Genomic DNA, 26,791 nt, shown 5'->3' on the forward strand with positions numbered 1-26,791 from the left:
CCTTGGCAAGATCCCCATTGTTCCCCGGGAGCTGGGAAGCTGACTCACGCTCTGAGCACAGCGATGCCGAGTGTTTTCTCGGCAGCCTTTACCCGAGTGCTTTATTTAGACAGGCTTTATTTACAGTACACATGTTTTCGGCTCGTTATTCTGGAGGCGGGAATGGAAACTGGGCAGAGCAGGAGTTCTCCCCATGAGCCTCACGTTTGGAGGGGGCTGAGTCTCCGCACAGGCAAGGATCCCCCTCCTGCTAGCTTTGTTCCCTAATGAGATCATGTGGAAGAAACCTGAACGGGTGGAAGTGGAGGGCGCTGGGGGGGGGGTAGGGAATTGGTGCACACAGGGGCTCACCCTTTCCCATAGTACCCACTTTTCAAGAGGCATAGTGCCCCAGGAAGGTGAGACAGGCCAAGGGGATGACAAGGGCTGCAGGTCATACAGACAACAGCGGCTTACTGAGAAAAGCGTCTTTAACTCCATGCCCCAGGCTTCTTCATTAGCCATTTGGACCTCTCTCATTACCCTGGTCCTGGGCTCTCTGGATTCCGTGAAGGGCCTTGTAGCCACTCCTGAGTGGAGGGTACAGGCGGCCAGGTGGGTGGAAGGCCTCTGGTTGCCAGCTTGCAGTCAAGCCTGCATTTTGGCAGCTGCTCAGTAAGTGGGGTGGTCCGGTTAGGGACTGCAGGAAATTGTCTGAGCTAGATTAAATATTTTACAAAACCTTTGGGGGGCCTACGGTTGAGCTGAAGCTGGCAATGTTAAACCAAACAAAAGTTAGTGAGTTCTCTCTCCTGACTTTTTAGGTACAGTTCAGAGAAAACTGGGGGTAATGCTCTTTGGAGGAAGCAAGTTTAATGGCCTTTCCTCTCTTCTGTCCACATGGAGATGGTATAGTCCTCCCCCTCTGCTGCTTGCAGAGCGCAGCAGTCTCTCAGGATTGGGCAGGCAGAAAGACCTCTCTGGGGTCCCTCTCTGAGGGGCCAAAGCTGGCTTGATCTCCTATAGCCAGTGAAGTCTAAGTTTAGCCTGTTTGGTTGTTTCTGTCTCTGTTGGTGTGAGCACAGCCCATCCCTGGGCTTGCATCGGACCTGAGGCCTCCCCTCCAAGCCTTCCCCTATGGCAGCAACTTGGGGAGTAAGATACCCAGGCCCAACAGTCTTAGCCTGCTTTTCCCTCCTCTTGGGTCTGGCTGCAAATCCTAAACTCCTTTCTGGGGTTTGTCTGCAGTGTTGCTCTTTATGAGCCTATACCCCTTGGTTCCTGTCCCCTTCTGGGACGGTGCTTCTCCCCTACACGAATACCCCCCCCCCCCAATCCAAGCTGCAGGGTGTGAGATCTGTAGGCCAGAACTGAACTGTGGTCCTTTGAGAGAAGGAGATGGCTTGACCTTTGCAGGAAGAAAAGGCAGATTCACAGCTCGCAGCGCTGCAGGGAGACCCAAGGGCTGCATAGGGAGCCGCAGGCGTTGCCACAGCCCTAGCAGCTCTGACGGGGTTGTAAGAGGAAACCAGCTCTGGGAGCAGAGAGCTTCTGTGCGGTGTGTGTGCCCTGGCGAGATGCACAGGCAGCTCAGCAGTGACAGGAACGGGGTGTGTGTGTGTGTGTGTGTGTAGCCCGAGGCTGCTGCCAGTGTAGTGCAATCAGGGTGCACTGAGGCTGGGGGCCAAGGTTGGGGCTGCAGTGGAGACTGGGGCTCTGGAGGAGACAATCGCTACAGGAAGCTGCTCTTAAGAGGCCCAGACACCTGGAGACTGGCTCATCACATTGGGGGCAGGTGCTCCAAGTACAGCCCAGGAAGGGGTAGAATTGCCAAAAAAGCAATAGCCTGGTTGGGTTTTTAAACATTAATATTTGGGGTGGCATCTTTGAGACAGCACCTTCCCAGGGAAATACAGCATGCGATTTACTCAAAGGTCCAGGAACACCCCAGGCACAACAATCTCAGAGCCAGCAGTCCAGGGCCACCTGGGGGTGGGGAGTGGGGGTCTCGTAGGGAGGAACTGTTGAGTACAGCCCACTCCGGTCCCTTCCCAGCTCTGGGGGAGGCAGGGATGAGCTGTGCCCACTGTCACCGATGCCCCTGCCCTTTGACGCTGAGGTGGGGAAGGGGCTGCCTTAGTTTCGCTGCTGGAAACTATTGTTTGAGTCTGCACTCAGCGCTTCTCCAGCCGGGCTAATTCACCACGTGTCCAATTTTCGTGTCTGAAAAAAAAAAAAAAGCAACAGCATAGAAACAAAACCATATGACAGGACTGGGCTGCAAACCTTGAAGAATCGAGAGGGTGGGGGAGGTGGCGGCTGGGAAGGGGGAAGGTAGATGTGTGTGTGTGTGGGAGGGGTGAGTGGGGGGCACGCACAACTCAAAGTTTCGGCTCCTTCCTACACGATCTCACCTCCCGGCGTGCTCATCTGATGCCGTTCCAACTCCCTCAAACGATTCCGCAGCCCCAGCGCTCGCGGGAGTGTGGAATTACACTTGGAAGGCGAGGCGCTGCGGTGAGAGGCGACGCGCAGAGCCGGGGAGTGCGGAAGCACAGGCCCCCAGCGGCCAGACGCCCCAGCCCACTGGGGTCAGCGGGCCGCCCCGCCACGGCTCGGACTCTTGGGGCTCTGAGTCGCGAGTCCAGTCACGGCACACCCTCTACTGGCTGGGGAGCTGGGGGCAGAGTGGGACTGGGCTTCTTCCGCCTACCTCTCTCGGGCGATGCACCCCCCCCCCCAGATCCATTTCCTTAAAAAAAAAAAGCCTAAAAGCTAAAGGACAAACATTTAGCTACAGTTCAGCCTCCCCCCACCCCAACTCCGTGCCCTCTCAGAGTTCTCCAAACCCGCGAGGGCGCTTTAGGCCCGCCCCATACCCCCCCCCCCCCCCCCCCGCCAGCGCTTCCGCCCGTGCACGAGCCAGTGGCGGTCACTTCTGCGACTCTTTGGAGACCGACTGCCCGGAGCTTTGTTCTCCCGGGGCTTCCCCTCCCCCTCTAACACATCCCCATCACCACACTTTATCTGCCCCCCTTCCACGTCCGCGCACACAAACAACCCGGGTTCATAATCTTATTAGCATAGGCCGGGGTCTGGGTGACAGGGAGGCTCTGCGCACCGCGGCGCTGAACTCGACTTCGCAGCGACCTGGAGTTTCCACCAGTCGTGTGCCCTGGGCGGGGGCGGAGATGTTGGGGGTGGGGTGGGGAGACAGTGTTGGTTTGGGGGCTGGATGGGGTCCGCCGGGAAGAGTAGGCCCGCCCGGGGCAGCCGGAGCAGCGGGAGGAAGGCCCCTCCCAGCGCCCAGTTGCCGTGGTCCCCGGAGCAGATGGCAACTTTGTCTCCTGGTGTGCGCGCAGCGACTTTCAACACATTCAAAAGGCTGCGCTCAGCCTGTCGGGGAAGCCTCGCTGACATTCAGAACCGATTAAAGACCCGAGACGGTGCCAGGCGCAGTGGAGAGTTATGAATTAATCATGGGGGTTACCGATATCTGAGGCTCCCCAGGGCAGCCCCTCTATTATTAAGCAGCCCCCCCTGCCCACTCCTGACCCCCCCACCCCCACCACAAAGGGGTAGGCTCGGCGTCTTTTGCACTGCCCCAATTAACAGCTACCGGGTAATGTGAAAAGTGTTTGCCCTGCCACCCTCGGTGCAGGCTCAGGCCGCGCCGCTGGGCCTGCCAGACGCGCGCCGGGCAGCTCAGCCTCCGGGACAGGCCCCGGGTGAACGCGGCGCTCCTGCTCCGGGTTGGGGGGGGGGGTGGAGTGAGACATATTCTCCGTCTGTGTCTCATGCCCAGCTCCCTTTACCTCCGCAGTGAGGAAGCCCCGGCTAGTGGGTGACCCTGGAGACCACCCACCGCCTTCACCTCCGCAGTGAGGAAGCCCCGGCTAGTGGGTGACCCTAGAGACCACCCACCGCCTGAATACAGGTCCCCGTCCTCTGGAGCAGCCGCGGGCTCTCCCGGCTTTGCGTTGTGACCCTGGCGCTGGTCCAGAGAAGGAAAATCGAGGTTCGGGTGTGCGGTGAAATCCTGCACAGCCCCTGGGCCTCCTAGGATGCTCACTGGCTGAACTCCTCATGCCCCAAGCACACCAGTCACCCTAAATGACCTGCACCCCTGGGAACCCAAGCAACATCTCGACCACCGGACCCCCTGTCTGCATATTGTTAAACCACGCACACCCTCCTAATCTTCCCTATTTATTTCCCGGGCCTGCCTGGCCACAGATTTCTGCAAGACAGAGCAGTCTTCGGGTTCCTCCTGCTTCCAGAGGGGCCATAAAAAACAGATGGTCTCATTAGGAACAATTTATGCATATATATTTCGAAGAGTTCAGCAGAGCCGGGGTAGGTTTGCAGCCCCTGCGTCAGGCAGGAGCAAAATATCACCACTTGCAAATGTTTCCAGTTTGCAAAATAATGGCCTATCCAAAGTAGCTAAGCAACGAATTACTCAAACACTAGAAGGTTAGATGCCAATATTATCACATTCCTCGTGTTCCTTAAACCGTCCTCCTCCGCGGACACTGGATTTCGGAGGGAAGCTCGCGGGCCTCGCACCCCCACGCCCGCGGCTTCCTTTCAACGACTATTTCCAATCTCCAAGTCAAATCACTTATTAATTATAGAGGCAACTCGAGCAAACCCAATTACCCGTAGGCAGCCCTTCCCAGATGGGAAGTCTGTCTCGCGGCTCCTACGGTGGCCCAATTTCTGGGGAGCCTTTTTGCGTCCGATTTCTTTTTGTCAGTGGTCCGCCAGCAGCCCTGAATGTTTCCTCTTCCTAGAGGCAACTCCATTTTCTTACCCAGTTCCCTTTTCCTTCCTCCAAGGAGACATCCCCGCCCCTTAGGAGGCGCTGCCTTCAGGCTAAATTTACCGCCGCGCCAGGTTTAAGCCTTAGGCGTTGCAGACCTGGCGCAGGAGCGGCGGAAGCCGAAGACAGAGCCCTATTCATTTGCAAAGGCGGAAGGCTGAATGATTCGCTCGCTTTGCTGCCTGGACTCCTCCGTCCTCCCTTCAGGCCTAGCCGGTGGCTTGGGCTTACCTCGATTTGTGGGCTGTGGCCCTGGACTCCGTGGGGATTCACTCCCGTTTGGAAAAAGGCCACTTCACTTTTAATGCTGCCACAGTTCTGGCCATATGGTAACAATAATACTAACCACCAGGACCGTGGCAAGCATTTTACATGCACGCGTACGTACATATCTACATAGATATCTTCATATAGATGTACATATATATAATCTTATTTACACCTCACTGTCATATGTGGGCTTATATGGGCATCATTTCTCCCATTTTGCAGATGAGGAAATTGAGGTTGAAAAGCTTGCCTTAAATCACGCAGTGGGAAAAGAAATCCTTAATTTAAAACCTGAGTTTTCATTCACAGCTTCGAAGACACCATCCGGAATAGTATAAACCGTAGGGGGCAGGAGGAGGGTGGAGGTTTGCGAGCAGCAGAGGATGCCTGGCAGCGCAAAACCCTCGAATGTTCCAGGCAAGCGGTGTAGGCTTCGAGTTGGGAGTGGTAAATCACACCGGCCGGACGCGGGAGATACCTGGGAAACAGGCGCGCCTGCCATTTGAGGGGCTAGGGTGGCTGCATTAGCTGGGGGTGGGGTTGCGGGGGCAAAGCGCGACTGCAGGAGTCTTGCAGCGCGTGGAGAAGAGTCCTGTCGTTCTTTCGGGGCTGCAACAGCCGCTTCCAGGGCTGCGGGAAGCGTTGCGGGAAGCGGAGGGCTCGCCCCGGCTACCTGGGGCGGGGAGGGGGGCGCACAGCATGCGAAAAGCTTGGGGGAGATCCCCAGAGGCAGTTGGCCTCGGCCGCGCTTCCTCAGCGCACGCTAAGATGGAGCCAAGCAGTTCCGCGGAGGAGGGGAGGGGAGGAGAGGGGAGCGGGGAGAGGGATGCGCGGGCGAGCTGGTAACCGTCTGCAGCGAGGAGTGTAATTGCCCCTGTGACCGCGGGCGGCGAGGGCGGGGCGCGCGCGGCCTCCTCCCTCCCACTGCGCCGTCGGCGCGGAGCTGGCTTTTGGCTCGGGCGGCGCGGAGCACCTCGAGGGCCTGGCTGGCTCCGCGCTGGGCGAGGCCGGTTCTAGCGCTAGCGGCCTGGACAGTTGCCCTCAGTGCTGCCGCCTGGGGCCTTCCCTCAGAGCGCCGACCACTTCCTTTGGCCCCCAGGCCCTTCTAGGCACCCGCCTCCTTCTTCCTCTGGGTGTGCCCCGGCCGGGCCCGGGCTGGTCCGCCGCGCCAGGGTGGCGTCCTTCCCTGCAGAGCTGCGTGGAGGGGTGCAGCGGCCAGACACGGGTGGCGGGTGGCCTCGGAGAACTTCCACACATACTCCCCGCCCGGGGCCGGCGGACCCCGAAGCCCCTGCACTGCGGGTCGCCCTGGGCCACCCCAGCTGGGCCAGAACGAGCAGCCTTCGGGTCAGAAGGGAGTCGGGGCTTTAGGGCAGCGTCAGCGCCCTCCGGAACCCCCCGCGCCGTCGGCGGGCGTGCTTTGCCCTTTGGTGGTTTCCTGGCCCGGCGCCGAGCAGAGAGGGCCCGGATCGGAGGTGGGGAAGGGGACCCGGGCTGGCCCGGGATTCCGGAGTTTGTAACCCGTGTAGTTTCTGGCTTTCACGGCTCGTTTGAAATCCTCCCACAGGAAGATGTCTGCCAAGAAGGCCTGCGCGGCTCGGAGCCCCGCGCGGCCACCCGGGTGTGCGAATGTGCGTGTGTGCGCGCGCGCGCGCCCGAGCCCCGGAGTGGAGGCAGGGACGTGCCCCTGCACTTTCCAGGCTGCCGTGCAGCCAGCGAGCGCGGCGGGGGCGGCGCGGGGCCTGGCACCCAGGGCTCGCCCGCGCCCCAGCCTGGGTCCCGCGGCCGCCCCCGGGCCCCTCTCGCGCCTTCCTCCCTGGCCCCGCGGCAGGAACTGTTAACCCAGGCAGGTGACGGCGCCCCGGCGCCCGTCGCGCGTTGGTCTTTATACCTCGTGAGTTCAACACTAATGAGTTATGGGTTGGCCCACGAAAACATAATGTGTAAATTAGGAATTTAATGATGTGTAAGATTAAAAGCTGCGCAGGGTTGCATTTATTTAAGGCTGCCATCTTGTGTTCGCAGAGAAATTACTTGAACGACATTGACCCCCCTCGCCCGGAGGACTGGAAGTGGCGCAGGGGGTGGGGGTGGGTTCTGGGGGCTCCTGGCAGTGGGACTAGAGGCCCCTCGCCGCTGTTGCACGTTAGGAGGGAGGCTTCTTGGCTTTGGGTGGACACATCATAGGAAGCCTGAGAGGGGCAGGTAAGCCCCCCCCACGTTTGTGGGTCGGGATTGGCCAGGCCCCCACACTTGGCCAATTCCTGTGAAATTCACTGTTCTTCCTGTCCTGGTGCACACCAGCAGTGTAGTAGGGGTGGTTTCCAGAATTCCAAAGCACCTCTTTATAAAAGTTATTTATTTCCAGTCATTTCCCTTCGCTTGTCCAAGCTGCAATACCTGGGTCTACCTTCATTGACATAAAACCCATCTCGGAGGCAGCCAGGGCCCTCCAGACCTGGATGCTGGATCCTGAGCCCTCAGCTTTCCACAGATTCCACACTTCTTGTGGGATTTCTCCCTTTCCAGTTTTGCAAATTCTAGGGGGTGGCGTAATTGAAAGCACAGATCCCTTGCATTAGGGCTCCCTGCTCTATGCCAGCCTGCCTGGGCACAGGCCAGCAGCCACTCCTACCAGTCCTGCTGGTTCCTAGTGATGTCTTCGAAGTTAGGGAGATCTGTCCCTGATGATGTGTGTGGCTTGAGGCCCCTCTCAGGTACTGCTCTGAGGCAGGTGATGTCATCCTGGGAGGCTGCGCAGAACTGCCACCAGCCTGAGTCTTCCTTCTGCTTCTGCTGCCAGAGTAACAGGCAGGTGGATGCCTTCAGGGCCACCAGATGCAAGGCCTCTCGGACACTCTCTGGCCCAAAGCAGCTGAGAAGGGGGCGAGGCAGAGCTTGCTGCTCACACCCAGGAAATGGGGGCTCTCCTCCCTAAGGGACAGGGGAGAGGACAATCTTCCACGCAGAAAGAAGGCGATGACGGCCTGACCTGACTGGAGCCGTAGTGCTTTGGGGGACCTGGGAGGAGTAAAAGAAAAAGAAGAAGGATTGGTCCATGAACTTTTATTGCAGGAACTGAGGCTTGTCTTGGTAAATTATAGAGTACCAGGGCCCCAGGGGATCGGGAAGGGCCTCCCATGTGTGTTTTCTAGCCTTGTAAGAGTTAATGGGAAAAATGCTCTTCCTGGTTGTCTGTTTGCTCAGGCCCCACACTTATCTAACCAATCACAGAGAGAGTATAGCTAGAAGTTTCATTCTCTTTCTGGCTTGGCTGCTAGTTGCAGAAAACCCTTGCTTAAGCAATCATGATTATCCTTTCAAATTCCTTAGGGTATGAGGCCATTTGGTGTTCGCACTTGAGTGGTATAAAAAAGGACATGGTAAGGGGAAGGTGATCTAGAATAAAGAACATTGCAACAGATCCCTCTGGAAATAATACTATGTTGCCCAGATGAGTTGACTAAGTGTGTACCCATGTTTCTGAGAAGTGGTACTGCCAGGCTTGGATGTTGGCTGGGAGAGGGAAGTGAGGTGAGGGGGCCATATTTTCCCTTTTGGTGAAAACATGAAGGGGACACTTGACTTCTTGGGGAGCTGGGGGAAGCGTAGTTTATTGTGAGGAAGGAGCCTGTTGGAGAGGTAGGCCTTGAGGTACTGCTGATAAGACACCTGGCTGTTGGTGTCAGAAAAGGTATGTGCTTTCTTGGAGCACCTTTGGCCAACTTTTTTCATGGGTGTCTAATGCATGATGTCCCTAAGGGGTCCTTCAGCTCTGGACCTGCCCTCCTCAGTCCAAATCAGTCTGTCATGGAAAAACGACCTGCCACACCTCTGTCCCTATCCACACTGTCGCTAATATAAGCCTGAGAGGCTGAGGACATACTAGCCTTTTATGCAGCCTGGTCTTTCAGCCCAAAAGAAATCCCATTTCCAACCCCCTTCCCCAGGAAGTCTTCATTGAGCTATCACAGTAGATTTGTTCCCATTTCTGGTGACATTCTCCAGGGTTTCCTTTAGTCCTTTATACACCATTCCCCGAGCAACTCCAGGCGGAAGTAGAAGACCCTTGGATGTAGGCCTTGTCTAGTTCCATTCTGTGGCCAGCCCTACAGGCTTAGGTAGGCCTCTTCTGTTCTCTGTACCTTGGTGTGGGAAGAGTGAAAAGTGCCTTTGTGGCTCAGACATTCTGGTGACTTCTTTGACTAGGCTGGAAGTAGCTAAGGTTCTAACACTCAAGACTGGGTATAGCTGGCTCTAGGGAAAAGGCACTGTTTAATTTATTGGGAGGTTTTGGTGTTTATGACTTTTGGCAGCACCTCAGAACCACTGTGGGAGACAGCTTTGACTTTGCCGGTCCGACATTTGGTCCCCCTTGTAGAATCAGAGGCCACACTTTTGGGGAACCCTTCTCTGACTCAGTCCTAGTGCTTAGTGGGAGGGTGGACCGATACCATCTCCTGGCTGTAGAGATGGGGCTAATGGGGCATTTGAACCTGGTCCTTCTCCCCATCTCTGGCCATGGTGATTGGTTCAGGGGTGGATATGTAACCTGAGTGAATCCCAGAGAGTCAATTTCAGAACTTGCTGTTTTAGTAGAAAAGAGAATTGTGCTTTTTTCTGGGGTGACCGAAAAGAAAGGCTGGCTGGTAGCCTGAGAATGGGGTGAACAAAAAATAGCAGAGCCAGGTGACAGAGTCTCCACTGTTTGAATCCCTGGATCATGTTGAACCTGAAGCCATCCCTGCCCTGGGATATTTCAATAATGTGAACCAATAAATCCCCCCCTTTTTTCTTAAATCACTTTGACCTGGGTTTTCTGTCACCTGCAATTGAGAGCTTGATTTACCTGCCAGGTAGAAGTTACTACCTCCAGACAGGTTCCAAGAAGTTAAAGGTAGGAGGTGTGAAATGAGGATGGGAACCCTCAGCTACCTTAGTTTTCTTTCTTTCTCTGGTCTTCTTTCCAAAGGACTCACCCAGAAGTGCACTTACTGCGCTGGGGCATCTTCATCTGGTTGGTGCCAGGGGAGAAAGTTTGCTTTTATTCCTGGTGAAACCTGTCAGGATTTTACACTTCACTCTCAAACCCTCTCCCAAACTGTCCTCCTAAGATTAACTTCCTTTCCTTTGGTTTTCTGTTTTGTTTTCTTGCCCTTATTCCGAGGACATTTTCTTGACTTTCATCCATCCCCTTATTCTGATCTTCCATATTCTACTTTAAAGACACTTGTTGCGCCTACGTCTGGAAGCAGTGCTTAGCACAGAGTAGTAAGTGCCTGATAATTGTTGGCTTGTTGTGGCATGAATTACATTGCTTCCTTTCCCGTGTCCACAGATATTGGTACTTTATTTCCCTTCTTTTGAGAGGCTCTTAAGGCTCCAAGTCTTTCATGAAGGCGTATCAATATCTGAGAAAGAGGTGGCCATCTTTCCAGTCTCTGGCCTAGATAAATGTGTGTGATCCCCTCTCGTCCCTCCTCCACCACAGCTAGCCATGTCACAGTGTAAGATACCAAGAGCTCTGGACCAGGAGATAAGAGACCTGGTGTCAGGCAAATACTCTAGTTAGTCTCATTCATGCCCATTGCAACTCCTTTCTGCTTTTTCATCCTCCACCATAGAGGCTAGACAGTGAACTTTTCATTAAAATTTCCAAGCTTCTTTAGAGTGGCTACACAACTCAGTTCTGGTCAGTGAGGGGTAAGCAGAAATTTCAGGGGTTTCCCGTCCCAAATAAGGCAAAACCTTGATTGCTGAAAACTTTTACTTCTTTTGTCTTCTTCCTGCCTTTCAAATGGATCCTGTGCCTGGAGGCATCACAGCCATTTTGGGACCATGAGGATGAAACCCACATGCTGCTGATGGCAGAGCAGGAAGACAAAAAGGGCCTGAGTCGTTGATAACTTGATCTGATCCACAAGCCCTGGATTCTGTATGTTGCCCCAGACTTTTTTTTTTTTTTTTTTAAAGATTTACTTATTTATGTGTATAAGAGCTGGGGTGTAGGCCAGAGGTTGGGGGTGGTAAGAGGATTCACCAGAGGCAAAGTGGGGAACAGAACAGGCAGACTGACTGAAATACACTGCTGAGAGGAGCAGCGGGTCAGTGAGGAGAGGTCTGCTGCACCATGTGGGTTGCTCCCTGGCCGGGGATCGAACTTGTGCTGCAGAGGCTGAGGTGAGCTTCATAGGTTGCATCTCAACACCTTGCGCCACCAGGGAGGCCCTACCTGTAGCATTCTTAACTGATCCATCTGGACTCTGCTCTAATTCCCTATGTGGTTGTGGGAAAGTGACTTCACTTCTCTGGGTCTCTGTTTTCTCATTTGTAAAATCAATATTTGTGAGTACATGCTTTAGAAGATTTTTAAAAATAACTGCCACATTCTGATTTTGTAAGTGTAGCTTTGTGTCTTTTTGTGTTGTCTCTACCAGTGTTTAGGCCTTCTCATCTCATATTGCCTGCTACCTAGTTTCCTGACTTCCAGGTCTGCTAAATATCACACACTATATCCTAATTAACCCCAAATATTGGAAGACTCCTTGCTTTGTTTTGCTTGAAAACTGTTAATGGTTCTTCTTACCCACAAAATAGAAATCCTGAGGTTTTTTTTTTTTTTCAATTCCCAAGAAATGGCACAGTGTGAATATATTGCTGTGACAACCAAAATCCTATATGACTGGTTTTAGAACTGATTAAATGAATAGGAAAGGTTCTAGGAAGAATCTTTGAGAACTTAATCCATGGCAAACCAAAGCAGCCAAACAACAGATAAAAGAATAATTATTTAACTAATGCCATTGATACAATCAATTGGTATAGAGAACTAACCAGGATTTGTATCTCACATCAAATTGCCAGAAAAAAAAAAAAATAGTTCCAGGTGGCTTAGAGTTAAATGTTAACAACAAAACAAAAATATAAATAACAACGACAACCAAGAAAAACAGAATCATTTTTTATAACATCTGCAAGAGAGTAAGGTGGGCTTAATCGAAAATGATGAGGACAAAATGCTATGCTTTGGAAGGTAGCTATGCTCCCCACTATACCACCAATGCGTCGGCCTAAAATGCTATGTTTTGACTTGAGAATAAATAAAACTTCTGTACGATGAAAGTGAAAGTGTGGGCCTATTTTTGGGGTTCTGTGTTCTAGCTCATTGATCTATGTGTTGTCCCTTCCTCAATACCACACGGTCTTGATTACAGGAGCTATAGTAAGACTCCATATCAAGTAGAGTGAAAATCCTGAGTCTTGACCTTGAAGGCCTCTGTGAGCTGACTCAGATGGCCATTCCCTCTACCTAGTCTGTGCATTGGCCCTCAAACCTCCTAGGAGCACACTCGAACTCATGGTTGCCTGCCTGGAACGTAGGGCCTCAGTCTACATCTAGGACTGGCTTTCCTTTCCAGGTTAATCTTGGTTTCTCCCTTTTCTGTAAATCCTTTCTTGGCATCCGGCACTCCTCGGTCCAGTCTAAAAGTGATTGCGCTTTCCCTCTTGAATCCTAGCGCTCTTTCTTTGTATCATTCACTTGTGCTTTAAAATGTTATCCTTTTTTTGAACTAGCCTTCCAAAGTGTAACTATCCATCTTGATTATAGGTTCTGGTACCGACACAAGATGTCTGTATACAGTTGGTATGTAGCAAGTGATTCCTTACCAGAGACAAAGAATAAACCAAACTCCATTGCTAGTTCAGGAAGGCATATGTGTGTGCAATCACAGGAGGCTAGAGGCAGGCATGCATCCTTTAAGTACTGGTATACTTGGAATTTGGTTTGCAAGAAAGCCTCTGACACCATATTGATGAGAAACCAAGTTCTCAGTAGAAGCAAATTGAGAAGCGCTCCATATTTAAATGCGACCTGGAGTGAATGTAGTAACTATCATTACAACGCTGTTGCATAACCAACGACCCCCAAACCCAATAGTTTACTAAAAACACTTATTTCTCACCCAAGGATGGTTGTGGCTTCAGTACTGCAAACTAAGGGTTGGATTTAGGTCAAGTCCATGCACCACCCATTCCAGGGTCCAGGCTGAAGCAACAGCAGCTCCCTGTTGGTGTGTTGTCACGGCAATGGCAGGTGTGCAGGAGGCCAGGCCAAACCAAGCAAGCGTGTTTAAAATCTCTGACTGTGTCATGTTTACTTAGAGTCTATTGACAAAGTGAGTCATGTGACCAAACCTCACATCAGTGGGGCTGGAAGTATACTTCTCCTGTAGAGGGGGTGCTTGGAGGGGTTGGAGTGAGGTGGAGGAATGAGTATTTGCTGAAGCACAAAGCAGCCTACCACCGTGCATACAGTGCATGCGCAAAGATGGAGGGCCCAGCTACAAATGCCTGAGGCCAGAGTGGTGGAGGAGGCCACGCAAGAGGATCTGGAAGGAAGTAGGACTAGGGGGAGGGCTGTCACAGTGAAGGGCTGGAGGTGGGTATCAGAACCCATCACAGGTCCTTGATGGTATTCACATGAAACACTGGGTCCCAGCAGCGGAGGAGGACTCCTAGGCGCGGGTGAGGACACTGCTGTGGATAGTGCGCGTCAGTCCCGCCCGCTCAGTGATTTCTGCAGCTCTCAGTCCACTGTTCATCCTTAGTGGGGAAGATTTTTGATTCCCATTTTGTTATTATGAAATATCGGGCAGTGGGAATGCCTGACCTTTTAAAAGGAATCACAATCAAGCTTCTGAAATGGGGAGTCTTTTCTCTCAGGTATTTATAGTTTGAGTCCTTCAAAAGCCACAGGAGAGGATGCTGGGAATCTTTTAGAGCTTGCTAGAGGGTTTCAGGATCTCGCTGCTTCTCCAGTGAAAAGAGTTCCTGGGGTGGGGTAGGCTGGGGGTGGGGAGCAGGGTGTTCCAGTGTGTCCCCACAGCTCAGAGTCAGTATGGTGCAAGGGAGAGAGACTTGACCTCCTAAGAGCTGCTGAAGGTGCTCCCCTCCCCCCTTTTCTGGTTACATTCCTGCCAGACTTGCTTCTGAAGGCAGCTGCAGGAGTTGGTGTGCACCTGCCAATGAGAGGTGACGACACACCTCTCTTCCCAACTCTGCAGTTGCTGATGTCAAGTTGGAAGCTTGAAATCAGCCATGATGGGAGCATTTACACCACAGAAATGGGCAAATGCTATGAACCGGCTTTATTTTTTTTTTCTGGAGACTTAGTTGTTAAACATTTAACTGCTGCTGAGAGAAAAGTCTGAGCCATTGAAACCTTAGAAGAGTCTTTCTCAAGGTTTCTAGAAGTCTACTGTGCTTCTTGCAAAGGCAAAAGGAAGTTTGTGAGATGGAGGGGTGGATCTGGGCAAACCAAGGGTGTATGTGTGTGCGCGCGCGCAGGCAGGAATGAAGGAGTTGTACCGACCCTTGTTTGCTCAGCTCTTAATATAGAAAAGAAGCCTTCAAACATTTTATTTTTAAATTCAGCAAGGCCCGCATGCCTCGGATCGGCTGCTATTTGAACAGAGGAGGGCCTGTGGAGGGAGAGGTGGGAGGAAGTGGCCGAATCTGTGGGGCCACCCGTTTCTCTCCTTTTCTATTGACCGCACGTTTGTCATCCATCACCTGAAAAGGTTATAAATCTACCCAGTGTTGAAAAGCCCCAGAATGAATTGAATGGAATTAAATGTGGACCACGTGAGAGGGTTCTGTGGGCTGACTCCCCTTCGTCTCGTGTCAGATGTTTAGGGCTTTGCATCCCACCGTGAGAGCTCACGATACATTTATCAAATGAACGAGTGTATGAACAAATGAAGGAGTGAGTGAGTGAAGGTGGAAGTAGTTTTGCCTGGCTGCCTCTTTCCTTCTGTATATTTTCATTCAGCAAATATTTTTTCGAGCCCCAAACTTGCGCCGGGCCCCCTGCCCTGTGACTCCCTGGGCCCTGGTCGGGGCGGCCAGGCTGGCTGAGGCTGTGGTCTCAGCCGTCTGATGGGCGATGTGTGACGTGTGAGCCCAGGGCAGGGCCAGGGGTTTCTCCTTCGCAATCCTGCCCACACAAAGCCCATCATTAATTCCTGCTGGTGCTGCCGCCGCCCCCATAGATTCTTTGGCACGGTGTTGGCAATCTCTTAAGGAGAAAGGAATAATTTTGTCTCCTGTCACGTAGCAAAATAAAAGCTTTTGGCAAGCACGAAGCCTGGGAGGCCTTTACTGCCACTCGTATAATTAGAACTTTGGGTTAAACCCATCCCCGAGGAGCAAAACATTACATTTTAAAGCACATGCTCTTTGATTTATTTATTTTTAATTTTTTTTCAAAAAAGCAGTTCCCTTCATTCCGTCTGATGACATCACCGCTGAACACGGCACACAGTTTTTTCCCACTTTAAAGGGGGAACATTTTACATGCTGTGTTTTACTTCAAACCCTTCTGAACCATGACTAGAGCATTCCAGATCTGCACTCGGAGCCTGGGCTGGGCATTTTTCTTCAGGTGCAGGGATCATTACAAGGAATGCATTCTTAAACCAGGCCTGCTCCCAGCACACCATTTCCACATATGGATATTAATTTATGTGATCACTTGAATACAAACGCTCAGCTGTCTCCATAAGTTATAGAAGCAATCATCCCAGGGAGCATCGGAGACACCGAGAGTCAATTCTTGTGTAATAATTTCATATTCGAGCCAGGGATGCCAAATCACGGCCCCTTTGGATAAAATGTGAGCCTGTGGAAGCACTCCCCTCCCCCTTTCATTATTGTGCATTTTATTTCTCCATAAAATACGTTTATGTCCTGGAAAAACAAACCAACCCAGGGGGCCAGGCTGACAGTGTGATGCAGGGGGTGCCTTCTCAGCTAGCAGCAGGCACCGTGATGGGGGCATATGTCCCAGAGCTGCTGAGAAAGTCCCCTGGGGTCCAAAACCTGAGAGGGGAGGCATGGAAATATTGCCTTGCCTTGGAATGGTAAGAAACCTTGGGATGGAAAGCCTAGCTTCCATCTTGGTGGGAAGCCTCCTTTTTTTTTTTTTAATACAGCTTTATTGAGAGATAATTCACATACCACACAATTCACCTAATTGAAGCATACAATTCAATGGCTTTTAGTACATTCATAGAGACATGTAACCATCACCCCTTTTTATCTTGCCTAAAAGAAACTCCATATCTATTAGCAGTCACCCCCCATTTCCCTGCTCAACCCCCAGCCATGGGCAACCACTAATCTACTTTCTGTCTCTAGATCTGCCTATTGTGGACTTTTCATATAAATGGCATCGTGCAATAAGTGGCCTTTGAGATTGGCTTCCTCACTTAGCACCGTTGTTTCTCTGGGTTCATTTGTGTTGGAGCATGTAGTGTATACATTTGTTTCTGTTGCCAAAGAATATTCCATGGTAGGGCAACACCACCGTTTGTTCATCCATTCATCTGTTGTTGGACATTTGGGTTATTTCCAACTTTGGGTTCATATGAATTATGCTACTCTGAACATTCTTGTATATATGTTTTCATTTCTCTTGGGGATGGACCTAAAAGTGGAATTGCTGGCTCATATGGTAACTCTGTGTTTAACTTTATTGGGGGAACTGCCAGATTGTTCTCCACAGTGGTTGCACCACTTTACACCCCCATTAGCAGTGCATATGGGTTCCAATTCCTTTTCTGTTTTTTCTTTTAATTTTAAAAATTGTGGTAATTTATTATAATCTAGTCTACGTTTCTGGTACAGGGGACACACATAGAAATAAAATTTGCCCTGTCATCAAGAGCATCAGTTAGAAACAGAGAGAGCAAGTAGAGTTTATGGATGCACCAATGCAAGTTTGTTAGAAAAGATACCACTGACACTGTTTTGAGAGGAGTCTTGACTCAGCAGGAGAGAGTCTAGTGATCAATTAATCATGTCTGGCAGGGAGGCCACAAAAAAAAAAAGAAAAAAAAATTGTGGTAAAAGATATATAGCATAAAATCTACCATTTTAACCATAAAATTCAGTGCCATTAAGTGGATTGACTATGTTGTATAACTATCACCACTGTTTCCAGAACTTTCCCAACATCGGAAACAGAAACTCTGTACCCATTAAGCACTAACTCCTTAGTCCCCCTCCCCCACCCCTGGTAACCTTTATTTTGCTTTGTGTCTCTATGAATGTATGTATTCTGGGATTCTCATGCCTTTACAGTTTTCCCGATGGATGTTTGTCTGGTTTCTGCTTAAATATCTCCAATGATAGAAGGCTTAGACCTTTGCCAGGCATCCCACTCCAGAATCAAAAGCATCTGTGAGATGTCTTTCATAACTTCTGCCCCCATCAGCTGCCACCAGGCCCATCTATTGACCTTAGTCCTGTCTCTGAACGTGCCATCTCTTGGACAAGTTGATTGCCCCAGCTACAAGGGAAAACTCCATTCCTTTTGCAAACAAAACTTGGGGCCTTGAAGCTCTAACTCTGGATAGATAGTCTCTTAGGGGGATGAGAAGTGAGCAGCTCTGACTTGTGCCTCCCAGGGCCCCTTCCTCTGGGGGACCCTCATTTTGAGGTTCACTGATACCAACACACTAGTCTCCAATGTCACCCCCTCTCCATTTTACACTTGGGTCCCCCGCATGGGCACACTCTTCCCTTGCTTGGTTCCCCTTGGCTCAACCAAGACCTCTAAATAGTAGGGAGGACTAAAGAGAAATCTATATAGTGTACAAGAAACAACAGCAGCCCACAAAATGGGGGGCGGTCACATCCTGCCTCGCAGAGTCAGAGTCTCTCCACTGGTCCTAAGCTACCCACGGCCTGCAGGCGCTCTCTCTCTGCCCTCTCTGGGTCTAAAAATCCTATTTTTCTCCACGTTGGACCTCCTGGATGGCTTCTTTGTGTGTCTTAGCTTCTCTCTTATATTTTCTATCTCTTTCACGATGCTCTATGTTCGAGAAGAGTCTCTTGATTTTTTTCCTTTCAGGTCTCCAATTGATTTCTTTCACTCTGTCCCCATATTTTTAACTTTTGAGTGCTCTTGCTTTCTCAAGTTGGTTAGCACTGCCTTCTTGCTTACGGGTGTAATCGCTTCTTGCATCTCTCTAAGGTTACTTTGTAAAGATTTCCCCTCCTCCACCTCCTCCTCCATCTCCTCTGCTTACTGAATTATCTCTGTTTCCTCCAGGATCAATTTTTTTCTTGTTCGTCTTTGTCTTTCTTGGTGATGTTGCAGGCTTTCCTGAGATGAGTGATCACAGAGGGCGTCTCTTCCTATGAAGTAGGAGGAATGTGGCCCATAGCAGTGTGCGGAGAGTTGGGGTGGGGATGGTGGTTGGTGAGTTGCATTTTAGCCGGGGCTGGTGGACAACTGGGGTCTCCCAAATGATGGATCACGAGCGCCTTTCTTCTGAGGCACTAATACACACATAAGCTGCTCCAGATCTCCTCAGACAATGGGTTCCATTTCTTCTGAAAAGGGTCTTCCCCTCTTTTGCTGTGGTTGTCGGAAGATGTAGGCATGGACTCCAAGGTCAAGGCTAAGAAACCCAGAAATTTGCTCTGGCTCTTCTCCCCTGAGGTGGGGATGGCGGTGGGGCCTGCTGACTGGCCGCAGACCCTCCGTCAATCCTGTTTCCAGCCACACTCCCTCCTGCCCTCAGAGACCCCCACGGCCTCAGCCCAGAGCCTCTTCCTCCTGCCTCCTGCCTGGGACGCATCCAGCTGCGGCCTCTCTGCTCTGCGTCACCTGTCACCACCCTTCCTTCTGCTCTCTGTCTTCCAGAAACGTGTTGAAATCTCTCATCTACTGACACCCCACCCCCTTCCTTATTGTGGGTTTATACCTTTTTTTTTTTGTTCCTTCACCATCACATTAAAGGGAGCTAGGAGGAAGGGGGAGGTAAGTACGTGTGCTCTAAGTATGTAAAACAGATAATCGACACAAAAGATTCTGCACAGTATCTGCTCAACAAATGTCAGTTCCTCTTAAAATTATCACCTGCCGTTGTCATGTCTTGGGGTGTGTGGAGAGAGGAGTGGGGGTCAGTGAGATGGGGTTTCTCAATCAGAGAACAGGGGGAGGTAGGCTGTGGTCTCATTTAGAGAATCTCCTGTGCCTTCCAGCTATAGTTTTTCCTCTTAAAATTTATTTTTTTAAATTGATTTTAATGGCATTATTAATAAATTAATACATCCCTTTGTAAAAAATGGAAAACCTTGACTCAACTTTCACACCAATTGCGATCCTCTGCTGCCTTCTGTCTCAGTATGGGTCCCGGAAGCAGGTCCTGACAAACGAGGATTTGCCAGCCAGTCCTTCAATCCAAGGGGTCCCAGGAAGCCCCGGTAGAAGGATGCAGAGATGGGCCAGTACAGAGAAGGAAAGGACAGCAATGGTAAGCGAGCAAGTTACTACCGTGGACAGCAGGGGCTCAGTACTGCTGGAGACCCCTGCGAGTCAGAAGAGTGGCCTAACCAAAGCACCGGGGTGCTGGGGGGTTTGCTGCCATGCTTCTTGGCTGTACCCTCCGATAGGGATCTTTACCATGGCTCTGAGACCACAGCCTGTGTGGTTCCGTTCACTCCTGACATGCCTCTTGGAGGTGAGTGGACCTCACATCATCCTGTCTCTTCCCTGGGCTTTGCAAAGGGATGAGAGAGGGGAGGCGCTCAGTATCTTTCTTCTTATAACCACCGCTACCTCCGCCCCTTCTCACATCCCCCAAGCAGTGTGTTGGAATTGGTTTGTCCTGGTTTGAGTTGGCAGATTGGATGCATCTCTTTCCAACTCTGAGTTCATGGACATTGTATAGTTTGTGTGAAATCTGCCACGAGGGAGGAATTTACACCATAGAAATTGGCAAATGCCACAGATGAGGGCCTTCCCTCCCTGAGAAAGTGAGTTGTTAAACATTTGCCTATACACTGGTGTACAGCTTCCAGCTGAGAGTAAATAACAGGGGATAGAGAAGAGGCAAAAATGACATTACTTGATGTAGTGGCAGGACAAGTACCAGAGCTGGTTCCCTCTGATCCGAGAAGACCGGGTAAAGGAGGAGTCCTGAAGCCCTCAGTGGCTTTCTCAGGCTTTTATTGAACTTTTACATGTAGTGCAGCAACCAAGTACATGGCAGGCAGGGGTGCCGGGGGGCCAGGAGGCCAGAAGGCCTCCAAGCCCCTGGCAAGTCGTCACCCTGGGTTTCTTCCTCCCCTTCTCTCTCCTGCCTCTCTCTCTTCCCTCTGCTTCCCTCCTGGACTATCTCATTACTGCACCGATGGCCCACAGAAGTAAACAACACAACTTATAACAATGTAACAAATACAGGTATCCCATCTGGCAGAGCAATCCTAATAGCAGGAAGGCAGAAAAGCCTGAAAATCACTTAACCCTACACTTGATAAATCTAGAAAGTGGGACATTTTGCAAAACAACTATCCTGTTCTCTTCAAAATGTTAGGATTCTTAAGAAAGGACCTGGCTAGATGGAAAAAGATTTAAGCAATGTAAGCAGATGCAATGTTGGGCCTATAGTAGATGCTGGTTTCTATAAGAACTTTTTTTTTAATCAAGGAAATTGGAATCTGTTCTGAGTATTAGATGAAATGAGTATTTCCTGAAATGGAAAGGTAGAGATCCTCAAGTAGAAAAAGCAGGCTGTGTATTGTATCTACAACACAAATATGTCTTTATAAATATATGTGTACAGAGGAAGATCCAGAATGATATTGTAGTAGGCAGAATTGTAAACACATGGCTCTTTAAGATTCTACACACTAAGCCTGGGCCCTGTGGCTGTGTGAGATTTCGCTCCTGTGATTGTGTCAGGTTGTGTGGTTCTTTCTCCACACACATTAAACAGAGTGGGCCTAACTTAATCACACGAGCCCTTTAAAAGCAGACTATTTTCTCTAGTGACAGAAGAGAAAGACAGAAAGAGAACTCAGAGGGTCCAAAGAAGGAAAAGGGTTACACATACTGTTCCTGGCTTGAACTGGGGAGCAGCCAGCAAGGAATGGGGACCTCAGTCCTACAGCCAAAAGGAGCTGAGTTCTGGCAATCAATGGAATGAACTCAGAAGTGGATTCTCCCTCAGACCCTTCAGCTAAAGGCCCTGCCTGGCTGACACCTTGACTATGATCTTGTGAGATCCAGGCCCACAGAGCTGGCTGGTAATAAATACGTGGTGCTTTAAGTGAAGAAGTCTGGTGCTGAGCTACAGGGCAGTGGAAAAGCAAGACGGAAATGCCCTTAGGTGTTAGTGGCGGTGACACCTGGGAGTTGAGCATGCGAGGCTTTTATTTTAACATTTTTGATGGCCTGTACTAGGCCCATTCTTCCGTTATATTAAAAGGATATTTTAAAAAATCTTTTAGATTATGGTGGGGAAATCCTCCCCTTCATTTCCTCCCTACCTGAGACAACCTGCCACAACATAATTCTGCACCTCCTCCATGAGATTTGCTGCATTTTGTGCCACCTATGTTATTATTAACATAATATTTTCATTTTAATCATCCTTTCTCTTAAAAAAACAAAAACAAAACACCCCCTACAATACCCTAAGTACTTCAACCTCCTCCCATGCAATAACATTCATGAAGTCATGGCTTGGCGGTGCGGGTCTCTTTTTCCTAGCACATCAAAATACATAACCATAATTATTAAAAAAATACGGGTCTGTGTACCTCCAGCGGTATACAAAACAGGCTCTGGGAACGGCTGATCCCATATAATCCTTTCAACGCTTTGGCTTCAGTTGAAAACAAAAGCCTGGGAGGGGGGTTGGCTCCTGGGTGCCTGGCAACTGCAGCTGCGGCCCTGCCCACAAAAGCCCAAAGGCTGGGGAACTCGAAGGCCTGGCTCCCCATCTAGGCCGTGGACTGGAAAGGAACTTATGACGGGAGGAGTTAGAGCCCTGGGTCATGCTTCAGGAAACTTCCCTGCCTATGGGCCGGTATCATAGCCCAGACTCAGCCCTGCCCACCCTATTTCCTCAGATCAGACTCAAGCCACTTTCCCTCCTAAGGAAAAGACTAGAAGCTTGTGAAGTCCCAGAATAAATCAGGCGTGCACGGCACGACCAGTGGATGAAACAGAGCTTTTTGTTATACTCGAAGGAAAGAGAGCAGCCGAGACAGGCAGTTAGATAAATTTGGGTTTTACCACCAGTACGCCTCATGGGAAATCCATAGCAGCTTTTTCCAAAAAGCTTACCAGCTGGTTAACCCACACAAGTTACTTAACTTCTCTGAGTCTCTTTCTTTATATTTGAAGTGGGGCCAGTGAAGAAAGTGGGTTTTGCAGATGCTGGTTATAAAGTTGAAAACAATTCCTTATTAAAGTGATATTTACGACTATATTCCTGGTTCTCAGTAGCACCCCTCTACAGTCTGCTCTGAAAACAGCAGCCAGAAGGGTCCCCCAAACTTTGTCAGATCCTGTCCTTTTCCCCACAGACTCCTCCAGAGCCTTCCTGTGTTATCGGAGGGACAACCTAGGGTGTTGGGAAGACCCTGGCTGATCAGAACTCCTGCCCTGTTATCTCCCCCTCCTCCAGCCACAGGGCCTCTGCAGTTCCAGGAATTATACTGGGCTACTCCCACGTCAGGGCCTTTGCACTACCTGTTCCCTGACCTACTCTTTCTCACCATCCACAGACTCCCTCCCACACCTCCTCAAGGTCTTTGTTGAAATGCCAGCAATTCCATTCCTAGGAATCTATACAAAGAGCACAAAAACATTAATTCAAAAGGATACCTGCACCCCTAGGTTTATAGCAGCACTATTTACAATAGCTAAGCTTTGGAAACAACCCAAATGTCCCAAAAACAGATGACTGGATCAAGAAGATGTGGTACATATATACCATGGAATATTACTCAGCATTCAAAAAAGATAAACTCATGCCATTTGCAGCAACATGGATGGAGCTGGAAGGGATCATGCTCAGCGAAATAAGCTAGAAAGAGAAAGAAAAATATTGGATGGTTTTACTTACAAGAGGAATATAGAGGAACCAAATCAGGGATCAGGAAAAAAAAATAAAAAACCAAAATTAACAGGCAACTATAAATCCGAGACATTCTGCAAGGGAGAGGGAGGGAGAGGGATCAAAATAGGGGAGGGAAGAGCACAGGGGACTGTGGTGATGGTGCACGGGTGAACTGGAGGTGGGAATTTTATGGGGACCACACCTGAGAGGAGAAAGTGTACATTGTGCAAAAATGAACAATGATGTAAAATATAAATAAATAAATAAATTTTAAAAAAAGAAACAAAAGAAATGTCAGCTTCTCCGTGAGTGTGTCCCTCATCAGTCTTTTGAAATCTGCAGCTAGGCCCCTACCCCTGGCCCCTATGTGCTCCATTCCCTTCCCTGCCCTATTTTTCTTCTTCCAACTCCCCAGCATAAAACACACCACATATTTTGCTTATTTATCTGTTTTCCACCTTTCTCCCCCTTAAGAATATAAGCTCCAGACTACAGGGATTTTTTTAAAAAAATCTGTTTTGTTCACTAGAGTTTCCAGGGCCTAGAACAGCAAGTGACATATAGCAAGTGCTCAGAGATTATTTGTTGCGAAACGCGAGACGGAATGAACGTTGCAAAGATTAAATGAGACCACGCATTCGAGGCACCCAGTGGGTGCATCGCAGCCTGATTTTCAGAAGGTATTGCCTCGGGCTTATGTCTGCCTTGGCCTGGGGAGCCTCTTTCTCCCCCAGGACCCCTTGCGGTTGGAACACCAGCGGCTACGCTGTCTGCTTTTCAGCAGCCACCCGGATCCCCCCTCCGTTGGCTACGCTTTGGCTGGATTTTCAATACATGATTTCCCCCCACGGACAGAATGAGAATCATTTAAAATCATTCATGAGAAACTCATGGCTACGCTTTCTGCAGGCGGCTTTGCAGGCCACAAGAGCCTGGTAGGGGAGGTGAAGAGCAGAGAGGGAAAACACTCCGCCTGCCTTCCCATCGCCTCTCTCCCCTGATTTTCCCCCTGAAGGCCCAGGTCTCAATTGCTGCTATTTGGGCCAGGAGATGCCGCTTGAGTGAATGCTGGGGCCCAGCCACGCTCAGGTCTGAAGTGCACTGTACCAAGGAACCGCATCAGCAGCAGACATGGTGGTGATGGGGCCTGCTCCGCTGCCCCCTCTGGCCTCCTGTCTGGCCCGCCCCAGCTGAGATCACTGTCTGGCCCCTCTTCTGCACAGTGGCAGGCTTAGGTCTGTCCCCAAGCTGGCTTCCACGGGCCCACCATGAAGAATCCAAATTCTGCTTTCGCTGGCTTGCTGCAGTCTGATTCAAATGGTTATGGTCCCCCCCCCCACCGCCTCCCGTTCACAGACATAGTCCTCTGTGCCCCCCCAGCCCTTTACTAGTGGCTAAACATGTGGGCTTGGAATTTTGCCACAGGGCACCTCTGCTTTTCCTGCTGGCTTGCCTTGACCTGTCTTGGGTAGCATACACTTTGGGTGCCCCACCCACTTGCCTGAAGCCCTCCCTGCCTGCTCGCTGCAAAGACCGATGTCTCCCCCAAGAGAGTTTTTCTGGCAGCATGCTTCCTGCGTGTGGGGCACACGCACCCTCGAGGCTCTGCACGAACAAGGGGGGCATCGGAGAACAAATATTCCAGCCACTGAATCCCTTGGTTAGGTGCGCCATGAGGGGTGCTCTACAGTGTCCCCCAGAGGTGGGATGGGGTCTCAGTTGCCCAGACTACCAAGACCTTGAAGACTTCTTGCCCTGCCCAAGCTCACATCCTCCTTTTCCTTCCTGTTTAGCTTGTGGGGGGTCAAGGATGACTGCAGATTCCTAGTCATTCCCCTGCTGAAGAGGTAAGAGGGTGATACAGATTGAATTGTGCCCCAGCCCCTGCCCCAAGGCATGTTGAAGTCCCAACCCCCAGTACCTATGAATATGACCTGGGTTGGAAACAGGGAGGTTGCAGATGTAACCAAGTTAAGATGAGGTTATTCTGGGTGAGGTGGGCTGACATCCAATGACGGACGTCCATTTAGAGGGAATCTGCACGCAGAGACACACAGACATGCTGAGGGCAGAAGGCCGTGCGCAGGCACACAGACAGACAGAGACACAGACATGCCATGTCACAGTAGAGTCAGAGATGGGGGTGATGCAGCAGAAAACCAGGAAGGCCAAAGATTGCCAGTGCTTCCCAGATGCTGGGAGAGAGACCTGGGACAGAGTCTTCCTCTAAATCCCCAAGAAAGAACTCATCCTGCTGACACCTTCATTTTGGACTTGTGGCCTCCACGAGACAATGAATTTCTGAGCTGCCACTCAACAGCCTGCAGCCACTTGCCGGCTCTTCAAGAAACGGGTCTCCCAGCCCCAGCTGAGCTAGAAATTATAAAAATGAGCTAGAACAGGGGGGAACCAGAGTGAAAGTATCAAGGAGCATCCCATGCAGTAGGGCTTTGCAAAACTTTTATCTAGTGGCACCGATGTGTGTGTGGAGTGAAAATGAAAATGGCATTTCTTACTATGGATGATGGTCAAAGAATTCTAAAACCGTGGGTTGAAGCCAGTTTGAGTTGAGGTTTTCTGTAACTTACAGTCAAAAACATCCAGGGCACCCCTCTTGCTATTGCTTACTCGATGACACAAGCTCTCCTTCCTGTCTGTCCCAACCAGCGCTAACTTCTGCCTAAGTTTTTGTTCATATCCTTGGCCCTGCCAGCAAAATCCTTTGCCTTTCTTCCCTCTCCTCCCACCTGCTCTCTCTGATCCTTCAAGACCTAGTCTGAGCCCCACCCGGTTTCTATCTTCATCCGCCCCCATGGAGAAGTGTTATGTGCAGCCATGAGTGTGGGTTGTGCGGTCACACTCCCTGCACTCTAATCCCGACCCTGCCGTCTTCTAGCTCTGTGACCTTGGATAAGTTAATGAACCTCTCTGAGCCTCATCTGTAAAATAGGGATCTTAACAATATCTGTCTCATAGTGTGGTGATGAGCATTAGATGAAGGAATATTTGCAAAGTGTATGAAGAGCGCTTGGCACACAGCGCGCTATAAATTCTGACATAAATTCAGTAAGTGAAATTGCCACCCAGGAAGGTGTTAGCCATTGCAGGTGGCTGTGTAGCCCAGGACTCCTGCCTCTCCCCAGGATTGGTCTTAGGTCTCGTCCTTGCTGGATCTTGAACTTCACTCTAAGTTCCTGGCTGACCTTGTCCTCAGGTTTCCAGGCCCTCCCCCTCCCATCTGGCGGCCCTCCCACTGGGTTGCCATGTCTCCCGCTGGCTGCTGACTACTCAGAACTGCCCTTCTCAACCCGCGCCCCCCCTCACCCCCCCAGCCTCAGCCCAGGTGCCTTCTTGTCAGTCTGGGTGGGAACCCCGGGGGTGGTTTTCACAAACTGGTTTGGTGTGGGCTTCACCTTTTCAGTCTAATGGGTGGGGATGAAGGGGGCATGGGCTACAAGAACACTGAATTTTATTGCCAGGGAGGTGGCAGGAGGGATTCTTTGGGGGGCGACATTCAGGAAAGTAGGGCAACAGTGGTAGTGACAGCGGGAAAATGACAATAGTTCTGAGTAGTCACCGAGCATGGCGCGTGTGGCCAGCCTTGGTTTACACACAGCTACCTCGCCAAAGTCACACAGAAGCGCAACAAGGTAGGTACCATTCTCCGTGCTTTCCGGATGAGGCACAGGAAGGCGAAGTCACTTTTCGGAGATCACACAGCCAACGGAGACTGGGAGTGAGAGGAGGCGGGGAGGGAGCTCAGGTTTGACTTTTCCCAAAGCCTTTTTGCCTC

Source organism: Talpa occidentalis, unplaced genomic scaffold (genome assembly GCF_014898055.3).
Source record: "Talpa occidentalis isolate TD23 unplaced genomic scaffold, MPIMG_talOcc4v2.1 talOcc4.15, whole genome shotgun sequence".
NCBI lineage: Eukaryota > Metazoa > Chordata > Mammalia > Eulipotyphla > Talpidae > Talpa > Talpa occidentalis.